Source organism: Chinchilla lanigera, unplaced genomic scaffold (assembly GCF_000276665.1).
Source record: "Chinchilla lanigera isolate Chin_1 unplaced genomic scaffold, ChiLan1.0 scaffold00013, whole genome shotgun sequence".
NCBI lineage: Eukaryota > Metazoa > Chordata > Mammalia > Rodentia > Chinchillidae > Chinchilla > Chinchilla lanigera.
Window position 1 is genome coordinate 6836431 of NW_004955414.1, and position 13135 is coordinate 6849565.

Here is a 13135-nt window from a genome sequence, read left to right on the forward strand (position 1 = left end):
AGATACTTTCCACACTGGAGGTGAGATGGAGGTGAGCTGCAGATAAATGCTGGGAAAGGAAGTAAGGAGAAAGAAGTGTGAGCGCAAGGCTTGAAACCCACCTAGTCTATGAACCTTGGGCCCAATTTGGCTTTGACATTTCTCTGAAGTTTTGCTTCTCCACTGGTAGCAGAGGCATTTCCTATCCAACTAAGCATGATTCCGTGAGTATGCTGTACCCTAAAACTGATGCCAGGAATCACAGAAATCAATGGGAGTGCACCATTACAAAGAAGACAGTGTGGTACAGGGGAAAGTATGTCAGCGTTAGGATTGAAAAATCTGATTTAAATCATCACTCCACTTTTTGCATAGCTAGATAGCTTTGGTAAGTCATTAAACTTCCTGACCTTCAATTTACTCACCTGTTTTTGTTTTTTTTTTAGAACCAGGAATCAAACTCTGGACCTCGTGCTTGCCAGGCAGGTGACCTGCCGCTGCTATATCCTTGGCTGTACTCACTTGTTAAATATGGAAATAATGGTTTATATGTAGATGGTCCCCAAAGCCTTGTGCAGTAATAGGGGAGACTTTTGGGAAATGACTGGATTGAGGGGAAGCACAGCTAGTTTGCTATCAGGAGGGGGGTCTGACTGGAAGAGGAGGGTCACGGGGGCATGGTCTGGAGGGGTTTATCTCCTCTCCCTTTCAGCTCCGCCTTTAACTCTCTGCTTCTTGGTCCATGATGCCATGAGCCAATTTTCCTCTGCCATGCCCTGTGTGATGTCACCCTGCCTTGAAGCCAGCTGACCATGGACTGAAACCTCTGCAAACTGTGAGGCAAGATAAAGTCCTTTAAATTATGGGTATCGAGTATTATATCTCAGCAATAAAGAAAAATACCTATCTTAGAAATTTCTGTAAGAATTGTAGATAGTGGCCTGGCACATCAACAGCACTCAATCAACAAGAGCTATTATTTTTCAAAATCCTAACTATAAACCACTTCTTTAATCACTTTCTCATAACCACGTATCACATTAGTATATTAGTCTCTAGGCAACTGTACCTCTTATTCTCTCCTTCTTACTATACTGAGGACCATCCTATTGCATTCTCACATTCTAGCTTCACCTGCAGCATCAACCATTATTCCCAGTCTCCTACTGCCTAGAAAACAGCACTCAGGTATTAGCTTTCAGATCCACACCAACGTTAATTTTGCTTTTCAATTTTCGCTTTGCAGTGAACCTTACCACTTATATGCTGAAATAGATACTAAACAATTTGCCATTTTTATAGGCTGTATATGCATGCTGACACTTTCCCATTTGTATCATGTGCATGGGTACTGGCAATAGAAAGTTCAAACTGTGGGAGTTAAGGAACTATATTTTTAACTATATTCTTTGTGATTTACAGCATCAGAAAAGTTGTGAAAATATTGATATAGATTAGCAGTGTCTCTTATATTGCATAAGTAAAATTTAAAATAAAATGACATTATTTTAATAATTTAACCATTAATATATACAGCTTCATTATTCTCTTAGTCAAGTTTGGGTATTTTAATTAAATTTACACTAAATATTTAAAAATTTAGTGCATCTCTCTTTTTTTCCCTATAGGTTCCACAAAATAGTCAAACGTCATCCTCATTAGTGAATAGGAAAGAACTGCTTTTGGCTTTAACTGAAAATATCAGCAAAGTAATAGCCAAGAATATTGTAAATTACTTTGGTAATATACAGTGCTACATATATGTTTATTATAATTATTCACTGTAATAGTCAGAATAATAATGGTCTACACCAACAAGACTTGACTTGTGAGTTAACCAGCTAGCTGCATTTTAATATGTGGTTAGCAAATCTCTCTAAGCTTCATAGAGACAAAACTTGAAATATTACATATAAACACAGCACAAAAATCCCTTCTTATTTGTGACCAAATTGCTTTTAATTCTTCTTCTTTTTTTTTTTTTCAGATGGACCTCTAGCTTAATGCACATTTTAGGTTATGGTTTGCAATTTTACCTTTGTAATATACCTTTGCACTTTTCAGTGTTTGACATCCAGATATTCATTCTATGTTTCATTTAAAAGGGACTGTAGATGGTGAGTCTCCTCTTTGTATGTTACACATCGCAGGGAGCCAGAAGAGTGGGAAAATGAAGAGGAACAGTTATTAGAAGAGGTGGATAGATCAGTGTAACAACAGCAAGTCTTTTTATGTGAGTGACAATTGAACAAGGGACATTTACTGAGCCCCTACGAGGAGACAGCCACTGTTTAATGGCCTGAATATTGCTAGCTTCTGTTGGTTCACTTATTTTCTGTCTTGTCTTTGAGCTCTGTAATCAGCTAGGAGTATGACAGTTGTTAGTGAGTGTTAAGTAGATACTTTTCAGTTTAAAAAAGCCAAGGAGCTATTGGTTGCCCCAGGCCCAAACACCACACAGAAGTCAATGCTCTGTTTCAGAGTTGAGTATGAGTCTTCTGTTTTAGTTTTGTGCCTATCTCACGTCAATGCAACACAAGAAACTGTCTTGCTCTCATCCATTAAGTTTAATGAACATGCTTTAGAGCTGTTAAGCCAGACATTAGACACTTTCTGGAATCTAGATTATGCCATATGTACTTGTTTATATCATGTTTTCATATTTTATAAATTCATTCATTTATTGTGTATTACTGGGGTTGAACCCAGGGTCTTCACACTGAGCTACATCACTAGCCCTTTCAAGTTTTTTAGTTTGAGACAGGGTCTCGCTAAATTGCCAGGTTGTCTAGTCCAGAATCAAACCTGTGATCCTCCTGTATTAACTTCCCAGCGCACTGGGATTACAGGCATGTGCCATCACACCTGGCTTTCATATTATTTTTTGTTTCCTATTAAAATTGTATTTTTTCTTTAGCTAGTACCATTCTCAATTTTTTTCCCTATAACATAGTGCCTAGGACAAAATTGTACCCAGGGAGTTACTCAAATGTTGATTTTTTTTTATGAATAAATACACTTTAATTAACTGCACTATAGGACTTGTTAGTGACCACTTCTTTTCACTTCACATTCTACAAATGATATTGGTGAAAATTTCTATAACTTAGAATTTTGATATGTAGTGTTTTTTGGAAGATCTGAAACTACCAGCCATGTGAAATCTAAATATGGTCACTAATAATGATCAGCTGTACTCACAGTGAATTAGATTCTCATTCCAGAAAAATTAGAAAATACAGAAAGAATACAAGAGTTTGAAGTTTAAAAAATTAGTCACTTTGAATTGTACTGTCATGTATTTGCTTATATTTTCCTTGGAATTCTTTTTTCTTTTTCATTGTTCACATTTTGGTGTACAGCCTTCCAAACCTGCTTGTATGCATCAAATGTGAATGACGATTTATATGCTATTGAAATTTACTGCCTAAGCCTAATATCTCTTTTAAAGATGCTCACTTTTAATTGAATGGGCGGCTGACAGGAGCAAGGGCTAGAGATGGGGCAGTGTCTAGGGGGAAACTACATTTGATCAGGAGTTTAGAATTATTGTTTATTTTCATGACTGAGCTACTTCTGCTTTCCATTTTGATTCAAATCTCTTCTAGGGTACAGAAAATATCCTTTCCATCAGTTTTCCTCAGATGCTAGAATTCCAATCTTAGAAGCTTGTTTAAAACTTTGAAAAATCCCCAGCCTAAACCTCAGAGACTCTGATTTACCAGGTAACCAGGCATTTGCAACTTTTGAGCAATCAGCTTTCAACTGCATTCTCATTTTTACCCTAATCTCACTTTTGAGGACTCTTCCTTTGTGTACAGTTATAGGAAGAGTCACCGAGGACTGGACTGGGTGTCCCTCACTTGGAGGCTCTTTTTCAGAACTTTCAGTCTACAGCAGTGATAAAATGACAAGGTTGAAGTCAAGATGTTAGCAGTGCCAGCATGCAGCCCACATCGTTCCTGCAGTATGATTTTTGTTGTTCCCCAAACTTTCTTGGCCCCATCTCCAGTCAATTCTGTGAACCTCTAATGTCCTTCTAGTGCATTCCTTCTTTTCCTAAAGTGGTTTCTGTTGTTTGCAACCCAGAACGGTAACCAATACAGTGCACCTACAGTAGGATCTAGGAACCCACATTTTTCAAAACAAGTTCTCCAGATAGTTCCGATGTAGGTATGTCTTCAGACTTTCTATTCTATGTCTTTAGTATTCTTCATAGCGCCTTGTATCATAGTATTTATGTAGAAAATAGTCACTACATCTTACTCAACAGATGGATAAATGATGAATTCCTTGTAAAGTAGCCTGTGCTGGTTAACCTCAATTGTCACCATGACTGGATTGAGAGACGTTTGGAGAGGTGAGTGGATCACAGAGGTGCTAGTTGATTGTACTCTTAGAAGGGGGGGCCCAGCTGCAGGAGGTGGGGTCACTGGGGCACACCTGCTGAGGGCATATCTCTTGTTGGCCCTCTTCCCCTGTTCTTTGTTTCTTGGTCTCCATGAAGCAAGCAGCTTTGCTCCAGCAGGAGTGTCTGCCTCATCACAGACCCACATCAATGGAACCAGCACACCAATCATGGGCTGAAATCTCTGAAACCATAATAAACCTCTCCTCCTTTAAGTTGCAAGTATCAGATATTTTGTGCCACTGATGCAAAAGTTGGCTAATATATAGTCTGAACTCAGTGTACTTTTGCTAGACACTTGTCAGGTTAATGTAGGAATATTAGTTTTCTATTGTTCTCATGAGATATACAGTGGTACCTCAGTTTACAAACACTTTTGTTTGTGAACAATTTGGTTCACAAACAAGTGTTTAGCAAAATTTTGGTTTTATTTGCAAATTCGACATCAGGTGACAAACATGACTGAGGCCATTTTTCCTGCACAAACACAAACGTGGCCATCTTTTCCAGAATTGTGAAACAAATGAAGTTTTTGAACTAAGGTACCACTGTATGTGCTGGTTTTATTTCATTATAGTTGTAAATATAGTATAGATTAGAAAGGATATAATAAGTAGGAATTGGTAAGAAAGAATTTACTTTTGAATTTTGCCAGTGACAAAGAAATGAGATTTTTATAGGTATGGCTGTAGGATTTTCTTTAGCTGTTGTGTTTGTTTATTCTTCCTAAATGATGGTACAAATCTTTGGAATGGCTGCTTTTTTTTTTTTTTTTTTTTTTTGGGTACCGGGAATCGAACTCAGGACCTTGCGCTCGCCAGGCAGGCGCTTGTGCCCCTGCGCTATATCCCCGGCCCTGGAATGTTTTTATAGTTCTTCAGTATTTTATATACTAAAGAAAAAAATCAGGCAGCTAATTAAAAAAATTTCTACATAGGTAGTTTGAAAAGTAGATAATGCTAGTAGATAATGGACTTTTCCAAGGCTTTGGGACATAGGAAGAGAAATAGGTGACTTCTTCAACAGTTAGAGTAAAGACTATGCTATGAGTGCTTTTCTTTGTAGAACTTTTCCATTCATGACTTCCTCAGTGGTCTAAGAAGCTTTTATAAGTATTGGTGGAAAATCTTCATAAGAACTTTCTTATAAGAACAGAGTCTTAAAAGCCCAGTGTGGTGACATATGCCTATAACACCAGCTACTTGTACGAGGCTAAGGCAGGAGAATTGAGTTTAAGCCCAGGCTGGACAACATAGCACCAACTGGTCTCAAATAAGTCATATTATTGATAGGTCCTCAAGAAATTTACGTAAGTACCTGTGTACCCTTAGACTTTGTTGACATTACTGTACCTTTGGATATACCAACAATGTGTTACAGTTTATATCTAGATGTTCCCCAAAAGTCTCATGTGCTTATAAGTGAGCCTTTGGGGAGGTGATTAGGTTATGGGGGTGTGGTCTTCATCAGTGGATTCTTCCACTGATGAGTTTATAGCTGGGTGAAATGTTGGGAGGTAAAACCTGGTCGGAAGAGGTGGGTCCCTGGGGCCGTAACCTGGAAGGTTCTATTTCCCTTCATCCTCCATTGATATCTCTCTCTCTCTCCCCTCTGTGAGGCCCCTCTGCCATGCTGCCCTGCCTTGGAGCCAGGTTTGGGCTGAAACCTCTACCAACTATAAGCCAAACTAAACCTTTCCTCTTTAGAGTTGTGGGCATCAGTTATTGTGTCTTGACGACAAGAAAGTTACTACGACACCATGGCTTTTCACTAGTAATTTCTTAGGTTTAAATCTGAGAGGCACTGTAAGCCAGTGGGACACATACTGGCTTAAGAACATGGATACAGGGTTTGCGTACTGGTTCTGCAACAATCTAACTGTGATTATTGACTTGGTTGTCTTCTCTTATTACTTATACAAGGATCATGGTTTATTTCTCTTCCTATGTCTACCATCAACCATACAGTTAGCACTCAGCTAATGATTACTTAATGAAACTTGAATTAATTCCCAATTTTAAGTCCACAATCTTTCTGAACTTCATATTTTCCACTTGTAAAATAAACCGATTATTCTCCAGCATAATTTCCAGCTTTAACACTCTGTAATCATATGACCTGTGCATCCAAAAGAAGATTGCTAACTTCCCAGGCACTCTCTTTTGTTTGGGCCATTGAGAAATGGCATTGCATTGCTAGCTTTATTACAAGTGGCTTCTTTACCTCTGAGTCATTCTTCCTGAAAACAATTTCAAAGAGCCTGAAGTATTTCTGTATATGTAATGAAGAACAACTTGGAGAATTGTCCATTCCATATTTACTTTTAGATTTTCATGCAGAATTCTCTACTACAGGAGGGATGAGATATTTCATGTAGCTCCTTAAGGGCATCTTCTATCTCAAGGCATTTGGTACCTACTTGGTTATACTGCATTGTGTATAAGTCAACACATTTGTTGGTTAGATAACATTAGTTCAGAATGACTGAGATAATGGACTGATGGGTTACCTGTTAATTAAGGTCAATGGGGAGCCCAGGACATGTGTCCATCTATACTATAGTTCTTATTTATCCCTTTAAGGTAGAGACAGTTTTTGCTTGGAAAATGATAGAAACATATGAGCTAGAATAATTTCATCAACTTGAAAAAAGTTAGGATGGGAAAGGTCTGAGGTTCACTGTGAGGGGTCTCAGTGGATGCTTGAAATAAGTACAGTGGGGGAAGAGGCATAATTAGGTAGGACTCTCAGTTCTTCTCATTCTAGCTTCACCTATTTCAACCAAGAGCAAACCTGTTTTTGTTCACTTTCTATACTGATGTCCTAAATAACTTTATAAAAATGTTCTGTTTCTAAATAAAATTTTGACCTATCAGTCTAGTCCAACTCATTTATAGATAAAGAGATTTAAGAGATTAAATAATTTGCTCTTGAAAGAGGTCACTGAAAGATCTCTTAGACTGGCTCCTATCAAAAATAAGATTTTCAGGGAGATTTGTAAGTAGAGCTGAAGGTATATGGGAAATCAGCAGTAAGAGAATGCTGAAATTTTTAAGTTTACAAAGCCCTAGTACATACATATAATTTTTATCTTTACAACATATTGGTGGAACAGGCAGTGCAGGTATTATTAATTCCAATGTATAATGAGGGAATTGACTCTGGGCAAGACCAAATGGCAGATGTAAGGCTACAGCTGTTACAGCCTAAACTAGAACTAGGTCTTCTGACCTTGTACCCAGAACATTTTGTATTACGACACACTGCAGACTGAAGACATGACAAATAAATGTGTCAACATATCTTGAAGACATGAGTTTATAGTGGGTAGAAGATTCACACTTTCTGGCACCCCAGGATGTGATTTGGCAATTGTGTACATTTCTCCAAAGTCATCCTATGCTGCCATTGCTCATAGTCTGAATCATGTACACTGTTGCCATTGGAGGAATATTTAAGCATACTTTTCCATGTGCTATTTCAGCAACATCAATTATTTACTAATTGTGGAGACAAAATTATCTTATTAGATCATAGAAAACCTGCCTTTTGGTTTGGTTAGGCTTTTGTTCCTCCTGGTTAAAAATCTTTTTGTAGTGCTTATAAGAATTTATTTAGCTAAAACATTTAATGTGTAAGAGAGTTTGAAGATAAATTTTGTCCTTCCTTTTTTTGTTTGTTTTGTCTTAAAGTATAATCCTTCTTTCATTTTCTTCTCTCACCCTCAACTCTTGTCTACCTGAAGAATAATTATTCATTATTGGAAATGTAAAATATATTTTCAAGAGTAAAAATAAAACATAAAAATATATAACCTTACAAAATAGGATCCAATATGTAATAGTGGATTGGAATATTTTAGAGATTAGAGTGTGAAACTGAGGAAACATTTGAAAAGAAAAACTAGGTTTTCTGAGGGAATAGCTGGGTGGTACTTTATGATATGATGCATAAACCAATTTAAAGTCAAGGCTGGAAGTCATACTTGGCTTGCTGGTCTTTCTTGGTGCTCCAAGAAAACTCCTGAGGCTCCATAAAGGTATACAATTAATAAACTGTGTAAACAAATCATTTACACTAATTTCACAGAACAAAATCCAGAATCTCTAACTAGATCATCATAGGAGAACATAAGCATATCGTTAGAGAAACTGCTACTATACATTTACACTAGGATTAACTGACAAGTTCCCCATCTTTGAAGAAGCTGTCTAGATGTCTTTAGTTTCTTTAGACCAGGTGGAATTAGGATATTTGGGATGAGTAGAAAAAGGAGGTGATCATGGAGATAAGTTCAAAGCCTTCTCTTTACTTTGCCCGAGAGAACAATACTATATGAAAATACTATTGTATTTACTTCTTGAAATTGGGTAAAACTGAGAAAACAGAAAACTATAAATAATCATTCATTTAAAAAGATACAAATTCATTTCTCTTTCACATAAGTGGAGTTTGGAAATAAAGAGTACAGTCTTGGTATAAAGATTCTGCAATCAAGGATACAAACTCTATTGTTGCTTTGCCACCCTCAGTGTATATCTTCTACCTAACAGGTATTGTGTAAAGAGATGAATCAAACTATCTCTGCCCTCAAAGGGATCATTTTGGTGATTACAATTTACTGATAATTTTCATCCTAACAAATAACAGTACCATTGTGCTCTGTGATCTCAGAACTAGAAATCTGTGATGAGCAGACATGATTGGCCCACCAACAACAAAGTGAAAAGATTATAGGCTTAGAAGCCACAAGCTTCTATTCAAAGCTCAGCTCTGTCACTATCTGTGCCTTTGAGCACATTACTTAACTTTCTTAATTTCAGTTTCTTCCTCTGGAAATTGAGAGTAATGCCCACCTCTTAGGGCTGTTCCAAGGATTAAATGAGATAACGTAAATACTGTATTTGCCATATAATGAAGGTATTTGAAAGATAATTGTAAATATTATAATTACTACTAATTATTGTGTTATTTCCAAGAGTGGATTAGGTTTAACACAGTGCTTGGCAAATGTATGTAAAATTAATACATGTATAATGCTTGCTATGATCTATATACTGTTCTTTACTTTGTTAGAGAGGTGGTTGTAAGCCTTGCAACTAGCCTTCAAGGTTATATATACAGAAATTGAGACAAAAAAAAAATAGGTGGAGTAACTTGCCCAAAGTTACACAGCTAAATACCAAGGATGAGATGTGAACCCAGGTACTATTTTCCAATCTATACTCTTCCTAATATACTCTATCAGTACAAGTAACATCATTTTTAATCTATGAATCATATATAATAATATAAAGAAATTTTTGACATTCAGTGACTAGCTTTTGGTGCAGGAGCACATCCCCGCTACCTGAGCAAGGTTACCCAACTTTAGGAGGCCCTATATATCACAACACAAAACATAGGGGTTGGGGATTTAGCTCAGCGGCCCAGCGCCTGCCTGGCAAGCACAAGGTCGTGAGTTCGATTCCTAGTACCAGAAAAAAAGAACCAAAAGAAAAAAAAAAAAAATACAAAACATAAATTTATAACAAATGGGCATCACTGGTTCTTGAGATCTGGCTTTCAGCATTGGCGTAGTACTATACATTCTGAAGCATCCACTCTTGTGCTTAAGGGCATTCAGGACCCAGGGAAAAACTTCTTTACCTCTCATGTCCTGTGTCCCTAAATGAAAGAAAACTGTGTCTAAATGCTGGGAAGTCCTGTGGCTTGTACTATTGCCAAACTTATAGATGAACACCAGCAATTTGGGTAGATTTGAATAACAGAAGTGTCTAGGTAAAAGAAAAGACTAACTTTTCAGATCCTGCCTTTCAGCATGAGTGCAAAAGATTTTTGCATAATGCAGTATCATTTTCCAGTATACACAGCATCCATTTCAATTTGTGTTTCCAGAGAATAGGCATGAACTAGCTCTTCTTCACATTTCAATTTGTGTTTCCAGAGAGTAGCCATTAATTAGTAATACTTTATTGGATGTGGTGGCTGAGGAACATTTTGTAACATAAAGTAATCCGCATTATTCTTCAATGTGTGAATATACAGGCAGTATACAGCATGTATGAAGTGTGACATCAGTTCTTTACATTGGCCACCAAGTGACCAACAAATGTAAGAAGTGAGAATAATTTTATTTTTATTAAAACACTTAATATATGCAAATAAATGCAAACATTTTCTTTCAATCATTTTGATTTTAAAATTTGATATTCAATAATTATTTCACCTTTTGGATTTCAAAAAAGATAATTTTGAATACTCTATAAGAATAACTTTCAAGCAAAAATTTTAATTTTTCACTTTTTTATATTTAATTTACTTTTTTGATGGAAAATATATTTGAATACTTTGAATACATTACATTCTGTGTTTTAATCTTTTCAGACATTGAAAATAAATACAATATAAGGCAGAGATAGAATGGAGATGGAAAATATGAAAGAAATTCAGAAAATAAAAAGCTTAAGGTAGAAGGTAAGACACTTCTTTCTACAAGTTCGGTGGTTTGATGTATAACTTTAAAATATTTAGGCATATGATATGTGGGCCTCTATGGATTGTCTGGTTCACCATCATTATGTTAGGGATGGGCTTTTCAGGTGCAGCCTGTGCATAAATTATGAATCCATCATAATCTACTGAGAGTTGTCATGATCCAACTACCTTCCCAAAGCCCCACTTTCAAACACTGCTGACTTGGGTATCAAACCCCCTGAACACATGATCCTTAGGGGACTGCTTTAAATTCAAACGATAACAGAGCCCATGTGGGAAATCTCTATACTATGTTCTGAAATAAGGAATAGTTTCTAAGACAAATGATCTTCAAAGAAGAAAAAAGAAAAGTACCTTAAAAACGTTTCCATTAATTGGGCCAATCAATAAATGCATAATGATATTCATGTAATGTGCCCCAGCAGACAATGTCCAGAATAAGTAAAAGATGTGGTCCCGAAGCAGGGAGTCCACAATCTAATTTATCTAATTGAATACATAAGCAATGCATACTGGAGACAGTTAGAGAATAGATACTAAAAGAATTCTGAACAAATGTGATCGAAGATCAAAACAGAGAAAGACTGGTGTGGTCTTGGATCATCCCACAAAGATGGCTTCAGAGAGCAACACTGGATGAAGCCAATAAAATCCTTGGCATAGAGTTAGGGAGGGCCCTGCAGGTCTATGAGAAACACGTGAACTATAAACTACATTTTAAAACAAATAAAATGCCATTTCTTTGTTTCTTTCCTTCCACATAGTAGTACTACAAATGTTCTAGTATTATTTAGTCATTTTTTAATCAGTGAGGGAACCGTGACGTGTGTGTGTGTGTGTGTGTGTGTGTGTGTGTGTGTCTAGAAGGAAGGGGAGGGGGGAAGTTAAACAACTAAATAGCAAGGAGTGGGCTGAAAAGATATGTCCACATCCTACGATCTGTAAATGTGATTTTTGGAAAAGACTTTTCAGATGGGATTAAATTAAAGATAAAGTTAGAGGTATAGACCAGTGGTATAGTGCCAATAATGCAGGAAGATTTGGGTTCAATCCCTAGTGTAACAGAAATAAAAAATTAAAGTTATGGATCTAGACATGAGATTATCCTAGATTATCCAGTTAGAGAAGACCATGTGAAAACAGAGGCAGAGACTGGAGTTATGCAGCCATAAGCCAAGGTATACCTTAGAGTTCTCTTCTCTTTTTTTTTAAAAGAGCTCTACAATAGCAATTTATTATCCCTAAACTTAGTGGTTTAAAACAACAATATATCACATACTTTTTGCAGGCCAGGAATTTGGGAACAGCTTAGCTGAGTGGTTCTGGATCATGGTCTCTCATGAGGTTGCAATCAGGATGTTGTCACAGCTTCTGCAAGCCTGACTAAGGTGTTGGACAATAAGCTTCCAGGACGGCTCATTCACAAGGCTGGCAAGTGAGAGCAGGATCTTGGCAGGAGGCCTGCATTCTTTGCTACGTGGACCTTTCCAGAGGTTTCCTGAGTATTCTCATAACATGATGGCTGATTTCTGCCAGAGTGAGTAAGCCAAGAAGGAGCAAAGAGGAAGCTGCAATATCGCTTATGACCTTAGCCTCAGAAGTCACATAACACCAATTCCTCACTCTATTGGTTGCATGTGTCAGCCCTATGCCTACAAAGGCATAAATACTAGGAGGTGAATCATTAAGGTCCATCTTGGAGACTGCCTAGGACAAGTCTCGAATTTGTCAGGATATTTTTGAAGCCAGACTATTTTCTACATAGTTATCAAAACCATCTATATGTGGAGTTATTATATCAAACAATATAAAATATTCATTGGAATGAGGAAATTATATTATTATATATTATTCAAATATTCGGTTTGGTTTAGTTTCATACCTTAGGTTGAGTCATGTGAAACATGCTATTTCTGTCACTGAAAAACATTGTCTGCTATCAGCAATTTCATGTTCTCAACCTACTACTTACTAAGGTGGGACTATGAGCTAAGATATTTTAGATAAATATTTAAGAATCTATACATAGATTTTTTGTATGTGTGTCTTTTTGAGATAGGGTTTTGCTCTGCAGTTCATGCTGGCCTTGGACTCACTTTGTAGCCCAGGCTGGTCTCAAACTTGCAATGATCCTCCTGCCTCAGCCTCCTGAATGCTGGGATTAGGCATGTGCCACCACACCCAGCCTAAAAATTTACTTTGAAATATTAGTTATGCAGAACTTTAAATGAACCAGAACAAACTATTCCT

General features: G+C 36.9%; 1 long non-coding RNA gene across 1 annotated transcript in view; it reads right to left on the bottom strand.

Annotated features, from left to right (window-relative positions):
* The window catches only part of LOC102012627, a 133161-nt gene extending 120394 nt beyond the window's left edge, over positions 1–12767 (bottom strand). The window contains exon 1 of the long non-coding RNA XR_001233087.1: positions 12165–12767. This is a non-coding gene — a long non-coding RNA (uncharacterized LOC102012627). The remainder of the gene's footprint in view (positions 1–12164) is intronic.
* Positions 12768–13135: the final 368 nt, after the last annotated feature.